The 7880-nt window shown below is 36.1% G+C and overlaps 1 pseudogene; it reads left to right on the top strand.

The window, feature by feature from the left end:
* Positions 1–3866: 3866 nt before the first annotated feature.
* Positions 3867–4939, top strand: LOC101585201 (annotated as a pseudogene).
* The last annotated feature ends 2941 nt before the right edge of the window (positions 4940–7880 follow it).

The raw sequence follows: 7880 nt of genomic DNA on the forward strand, positions 1-7880 counted from the left end.
TTTGCACTCTGTGTGTGGTAATTACTCACTTTTCATTCCTTTTTGCTTGTATTTGAATTTTTTCTTTCCTCTTTAAATGAAGTTACCTGGAGCTTATCACATTTATTCAATGTTTTAAAGGATCATCTTTTTGACACATTAATTCTTTGAATTGTTTCATTCATCTCAACTGAATTAATTTGTGCTCTAGACTTTATGATTTCTTAGAATCTTTGGACTTTGTGTTTGGTTTTCTAGTTGTTGGAGGTGTAGCATTATGGTCTGTATTTGTTTCGTTCTGTTTTCTTAATGTATGAGTTCACATCTGCGAATTTTCCTCTGAGAACTGCTTTCATCGCATCACATAAATTCCGGTAAGTTTTGCTTCAATATTTACTGATTTATAAATATGGTTCAATTTCTTGTTTAATTTAATTTGTTACCCATTGTTTTGCTGAGTAGAGTGTTGATTAATTTCTATGTATTTATGGACTTTTTTCTGGTTTCTTTTTGTTTTTTTTTTCCCTTTTCTTTGCACTGTGGTCAGTTAATATGCATAGGATAATTTCTGTTTTCATCCATACACTCATGCATGATCTATGGTCTAGTGTGTGGTCCAGTCTTGAAAATGACCCATGTGCCGCTGAAGGAAAAGTGTACTGTGTTGTGGTTGGGTGGAACACTCCATATATGTCCACTGAGTTCTTTATTTCCAAGCTCTGGTTCAGATCTGCTATTTCTTTCCTAATTTTTGGTCTATTTGACGTGTGTTTTTGGGATGAAGGGGTATTAAGGTCTTCTGTTAGGATTTTGGTATTGAATATTAGATTTCTCATGTGCATTAAGATTTGTCTTATACAGTTATGTGCTCCCATATTTGGTGCATACATATTTATGAGTGTTACCTCTTCCTGTTGAACTTTTTCCCTACACAGTATATAGCAGCCTTTTTTATTTCGGTTGATCATTCTTGGTTTGAATTTCAGACTGTTTGAAAATAGTTTTCCTACCTCTGTTCTTTTCTGAGGTGCTGGGGCTTGTAGTATTATTTTACATCCTTTGACTTTCAGCCTGTGAATTTCTTTATGAGCTAAGTGTGTTTCCTGTAACGACATATTTTTGGATTTTGTTTCCTAATCCACTGTGCCAGTCTATTTCTTTTAATTGGTGATTTGAGTTCATTGACATTGTTGGTTGTAATTGAGATGTATTGCCTTATGATCAACACGTTATTTACCTGTTGTTATTTAGTCCACTTTCTCCTGTGTTTAATTGTTCTCCATATTAAAGGATTACTTCTTTTCTCGTTTGTGGAGTTCTGATCATTTTGGTCCCTCTCTAGATCATCTTTTAATAGTCTGTTTCGAGTTGGTTTTGTCACTATTGAATTCTTTAGTTGCTCTTTGTCATGGAATTATTTCACTTCTCCATGAAACTTGAAAGATTTTTTTGCAGGATATTGCAGTCTGGACTGGAATTTGTTTTCCTAGAGGACTTCAAGTACTCTTCTCCGTGCTCTTTTTGCCTTCATAGTTTGTGCAGAGAAGTCTACCGTTATTCTGAAGGATTTTCCTTTAAATGTGATTTGTATCTTTTCTTTAGTGGCTTTCAGTATATTGTTCTTGTGCTGGATTTCGGGGATCTTGACTATTATATGTCTCCTTGTGTTTTTAATTGGTTTCAAGTTATTTGGAATTCTGTATGCTTCGGTTAGCTGAATGTCAGATTGTTTCCCCATATTTGCGAAGTTTTCTGCTATTACCTCTGCTCATATTCTTTTTATGTTATTTGTATTGACTCCTTGTTTCTCATTGATGCCTGTTAATCTCACTTTATTCATCTTTGTATCATCTGGTTGTGTTTTTTTTTTAAATCAGGGCTTGACCTCAAATAATTGCACTTGCTAGGGAATAGTTTCTTCTACTGAGGTGTCTCCCCGGCCCCTTTGCATCATCTCGCTGGTGATGATTTCTTTTTCCTTCATCGTAGTAGTTTTTAAGCTATCTTTGCTTACCTTTTCAGTTGCATTGCCATCTTCAGGTCTTAAACTGTATGTTCACTATCATTCAAATGATTTTGCAAGTTTGCTTTTGAGATTTTAGTTTCTCTATATGTCTTTGACTCTGCTTCATGTGATCCATTTATTTCTTATATTGCTCATTCAAGAATTCCATCTTTTTTCTACTCTCCTCTATTCTTTTATCAGTGTCTTCTTGAGAAGCAATTATTAATTCTTTTACTACAGAGATTATTTTTGATCTGATTTCCTGTACATTTTCTGCCTTTTATTCTTTTCTTCAGACCCTGTTAATTCAGAAATTTCTTTTTTTTATTTCAGAGGCTATTTTTGATCTGAGTTCCTCTATACCTTTCTGCAGTTGTTTCTTTACTTCACATCTAATTTAGACATTTCAGGTTTATGTTTAGCAACTTCTTTCATAGTACTGTTTTGTGCATTTATTCTTGGTGGGCTCGTGGCCTCAGATTACATCTTGCTCCTTGTCTTTGTCAGTTTGTATAACACCGTCCTCTGACCTTTGGTGTAGAGCTTTGGTGCAATTATAACCTCTGCACCTACTGAAATTTGGATGAAAATCTACTAAGTTTGAATTCGTCCATTTGTGCCTGCCTTGGGTCTGGCTAATGTGCTCAGTTTCTTCATACTGCAGCCCTTGGACATGAACTTCTTATGCTGCTCTGGCAAATGTACTGCTCCTGGATTAGCTGCATGGTTCTGGCCCCTAGTCTCTCTGCCTGGACTTCAACTGTAGTTTCACCCCAGGGCTTAATGCCATGCCTGGATTGTGTCTGCATGGGTCCAGAGAGCAGGGTGGAAGTTTTCCATCACAATCTGGGCTTAGGCTGGGTCCGGAAGGGTCCAGCAGGAGCAGGGGAGGGCGACAGCTCTCCCACACACTAGATGACCTGGGCTTGGCTGGGTCTGGATTGGTTCCAAGAGTGTGGCTGAAGTCTGGCTTACAACCCGGGCTTCACCTGGGGCCGCTGTTTTGGAGGGGTAATGAAAGTGCATTGAACGAAACCTTTTTATTTAAGTGGATACCAGTTGAAGATATACTCATAAGTGAAATAAACCAGACCCACATGTGTACATTGCATTTAATAGAATATAAATTAAATATCAGTTAGCAATGCATCACTGGTGAAAAAATGCTAGTCACCAATTGAAAACTATTAACAAAATATCACGATAATTTGAGGAAGATGGTCAGATATGAATGATTTGAGTGGTAGCATTCTGATTGATTATTAATAATTATTTTTTACCAATTGCTGGTTCCTTAATTGTTTCTATAATAAAAATATAAAAAACTGTCTTATAAAATATGTGTGTAAAGGGCCAGTGAGATGGCTCTTTGGACTTATTGCCTGCTTTGGCCAACACAAGGACAAGGGTTTGATCTCTGTTACCACATTCCCCTCCAGCCTTGTCCCCAGGGCATGCTGAGCTGGTGACAAAGTCCAGGCATGGTGGTGCATGTCTGTAATCCCAGCACTGGGGAGGCTGAAAAGAAAGGAGAATCACTACAAGTCTCATCTGCATGAAACCCTCTATCAAATATACAAATGATTAAAAATAAATAAATAATCAAATAAAATGTGTGTCATATTTGAAAATAATATGTACTGAAACAAAACATAAAAGAAGCCATATTTCAAGCTGAGTTAAGGGATTATGGGCTTTTTCTATTCTTAGAAAAAAAACAGCATTTTTAATAAAATGTTTTTTCAACTCTATAAACATTTGATACATATGGACTTATACAAAAATGATGGAAAGATACAATTAATCGGCTGAACTCTGCACTCTTCCGCATCTTCCAGCCCACCAGTGCCCCATACTCTTGATCCATCAGGAACAAGGTGCTATGTCTCGCCAGTCCAGAGTGTCCTTCCACACCAGGGGCAGCTGCTCCTTTAGTACAGCCTCTGCTATCACCCCGTCTGTCTCTTGGATCAGTTTCAGCAGCGTGTCTTGGTCCAGAGGTGGAGGTGGTGGCAGAATTAGCGTTGGGGGTGCTGGTGGAGCAGATGTTTATGGGAACCAAAGCCTTTACAATTTTGGGGGTACCAAGAGGATTTCTATCAGTGCTAGAGGTGCTGGCTTCAAGACAAGACCAGATTTGGTGCTGGTTTTGGAAGCGGCTTCAGCTTTGGATGTGGAGCCAGCAGTTGATTTGGTTTTGGTGGTGGAACTGCTGGCAGCTTTGGGCTCCATGGTGGAGCTGGCTTTGGTGGTGGCTATGGGATGGCTGGCTTTACCGGGTGCTCCCCTGGTGGCATCCAAGTGGTCACCATCAACCAGATTTTCCTCACTCCTCTGAACCTGCAAATGGACCCCACCATCAAGAGCAAGAGGACTGAGGAGCAGGAGCAGATGAAGACCCTCAACAAGTTCATCTCATTCATCAACAAGTTGTGGTTTCTGGAACAGGAGAACAAGGTCCTAGACACCAAGTGGACCCTGCTCCAGGAACAGGGCACCAGGATAGTTAAGCAGAGCCTAGATGCTTTGTTTGAGTAGTACATCAACAATCTCAGGAGGCAGCTTTACTTCATGCTTGGAGAGAGAGCCTGCCTGGACTCAGAGCTGAGGAACATGCAGAACCTGAGAGAGGACATTAAGAATAAATATGAAGATGAAATCAATAAGAGCACCAACACTGAGAATGAATACATGATGCTGAAGAAGAATGTAGACCCTGTCTACATGAACAAGGTGGAGCTCGAGGCCAAGGTGGATGCACTGATGGATAAGATCAACTTCAACAAGATGTTCTTTGAAGCAGAGCTGTCCCAGCTGCAGACACACATCTCTGACAACTCTGTGGTGCTGTCCATGGACAACAACCACAGCCTGGACCTGGACAGCATCATTGCTGAGGTCAAGGCCCAGTGTTGGTGGTTTCTTTTTCTGTACAAAAGAATTTTAATAAAGTGATAATCCAGTTATTGAGTCTTTGTAATAGCTCCTCTGTGATTGGGGTTTTATTCATAAGTCTTTGTCTATTCCAATGTCTTTCTGAGTTTTACCTATTGTATTTCCCAGCAGATTTAATGTTTCCACATTAATATTTAGATATTTGAACTATTTTGAATTTAATTTAATCACAGGTATATGCAGAGTCAGTTATTCTAGAAACTTTTATTAAAGAGATGGTCTTTCTTCCAGTGAAGTGTTTGGCATCTTTGTCAAAGATAAAGTGTCTGATTATGTCCTGGAGTTGTTTGTCCATCTTCACATCTGTTACATTGATCTCTGTTTGTTTTTGTAGTATAATTTCAAGTCAGGGATTGTGATGGCTTTGACTTGCCTTTGTAGCACAGATTTTTTTCTATTCTATATATCTTGTGGTTCCAATTGAAGTTTAAGATTGTTTTCTCTAATTCTGTGAGACATGCTGTTGGAAATTTTATTGAAATTGAATGTAAATATTTAGTACAATTTTGGAATTATGGTGATTATCACTGTATTGGTTCTTCCTACTCAAGAATAAATTATATCTTTTTATTTTCAGATATCCTCATCAGTCCCTTTTTCAGAGTACTGTACATTTGAGTGTAGTGGTCTCTTACATTCTTAGTTATACTGACTCCCAAATATGACATTTTTTGAATGCTGTTGTTAAAGGTATTGTTCCCTAATTTCTTTCTCAGTGAGTTCATTATTTGTGTGCAGGAATGCTGTTGATTTTTGAGTGTTGGCTTTGTATCCTGCTATGCTGCTAAATTTGCTTACTGAATGCAGCAGTTTTTAGTGGAGATTTTGTGGTCTTCTATGCAGAGTATCACATCATCTGCAAATAATTATAATTTCATTTCGTTTCTTATTGTTATTCTATTTCTTTCTTTCTCTTGTCTAATTGCTGTACCTATTTCCAGGACTATGTTAAATAAGAATGATGACAATGGACATCCTTGCCTGTTCTTGATTTTAGAGAAAAAGCTTTGATTTTTTTTTCCTATTTAGTATGATGTTGGCTATTAGTTTGTCATACAGGCCTTTTATCACTTTGAGAAAGATATAATCTGTCATGATTTTCTATAGGGTTTTATGAATTTGTAATAGAATTTCTCAAAAGTTTTTTTTGCATCTATTGAAATGAATATATTATTTTTGTACTTGACTCTGTTAGTATGGTGTATTACATTTATTGATTTACATATGTGAAACCACTTCTAAATTTCTGTGATGAATCTCACTTGTTCATGATGTATAATCTTATTGATTTGCTGCATTTTCTGCCAGTACCTTATTGAGGGTTTTTGCCTCTATGTTCCTTGTGAGGACTGGTATGTAGATCTCTTCCTTAGTTCAGTCATTCTCCAGGTTAGCTATCATGGTAATACTTGCTTCCAGAAATGAATATGAGAGTATTTCTTTCCTTTAATTTTGTTTAAATATGTTGATAAGTACTGTTATCTCAATTACTTATAGCATACAACAATGAATCCATCAGGCTCTGGGTTTTTCTTTGTTGGTAGGGTTTCAATACCTTTTTGGTTTCATTGATTGATATTACTTTATATAGGATTTTTATACCTTCTTCATTTATTTCTCTTTGGTAATTCATATACATCCAGTAATCTGTAATCTTTTGCGTTTTCTATCTTATTGGAACACAAAATTTCAAAGTATATATCTATGATCTTCTGGATTTTTGCAGTCTTATGATTTCACAATTTTCATGAATTTGAGTCTTTTTCATTTTTCTGCATGTTTGGATAATAATTTGTCAATTTTTATGTAATCTTTCAAAGAACTGTCTCTTAGCCTGAAATTCTTTCTCTAGAAGTTTGAGGTTCACTTTGAAGTTATTTCCACTTGTTGTATTTTCCTGTTACAGATACTCACTGTCATAAATTTTCCTCATAAGGCTGATTTCATTATTTGCACAAGTTCCACTATGTTGTGTTGTTATTTTAATTTATTTGTAGAAACTAATTTCTTCTTAAATGTCATCTGTAACACATTGTTTTTTCAGGAAGTTGTTCTTTCCATGTGTTTATGAAGTTGTTAATGTTTCTTTTACTATTGATTTCCAGTTTCATTGCACTATGATCTGATCATATGCATAGAATAATTTCATTTGTTTTGTATTTACTTAAGCGTTTTCTATGGGTTAGTATGTGGGCTATTATGGAGAATGTCCTCTGTGCAGCTGAGGAGAGTGTATATTCTGATGTTGTGAGGTTGAACATGCTATGGACATCTACTAAGTCCATTTGTTCACAGGTTTGTTAGGTTCTAATATTTCATTGTGGATCTTTTGGTTGAGCTCATCAGCCTTTTCTGATAGTGGGTATTGAGATTCACCAATACAATTGTATTATGTGATTATTTGATTTTTAATGTTCATTGATATTTGGTTTATATAGTTGAGTGCACTGATAATTTTTGCTTATATATTTCTGACTGTTATTTCTTCTTCTTATATTGTCCACTTCACAAGGATGTAGTTGACTTTGTTTATCTCTTTTAATAAGTCTTGGCTTGAAATTCACTTTATCTGAAAACAAAATAGCTACCACTATTTTTTTCTGGGTTCCTGTCAAATGGAGTATTTTATTTTCATCATTGACTTTCAGTCTATGAATTTCTTTTTGAATTAAATGTGTTTTTCGTATGCAGCATATTGGTGTACATTGCTTCTTTTCTATTTTTAGGAGTTGTCTCTTTGTTTTTGTTTTTTTTTTCCAAAATTTTATTGATAAACAGATAGCAATGAGACAATTTCAAATCAAATTGGAAGTACAGTTTCAACAAATAATACAGTGCATATATTCTTCTTAGTGTTTAATTGCTGTACAAGATGCGGACTTGTGATCCTATTTACAAACACCATTAGAACAAATCATTCTATTCATTAAGAGAATGCAAC

This window comes from Octodon degus, unplaced genomic scaffold, assembly GCF_000260255.1.
Source record: "Octodon degus isolate 3935 unplaced genomic scaffold, OctDeg1.0 scaffold00411, whole genome shotgun sequence".
Classification (NCBI taxonomy): domain Eukaryota; kingdom Metazoa; phylum Chordata; class Mammalia; order Rodentia; family Octodontidae; genus Octodon; species Octodon degus.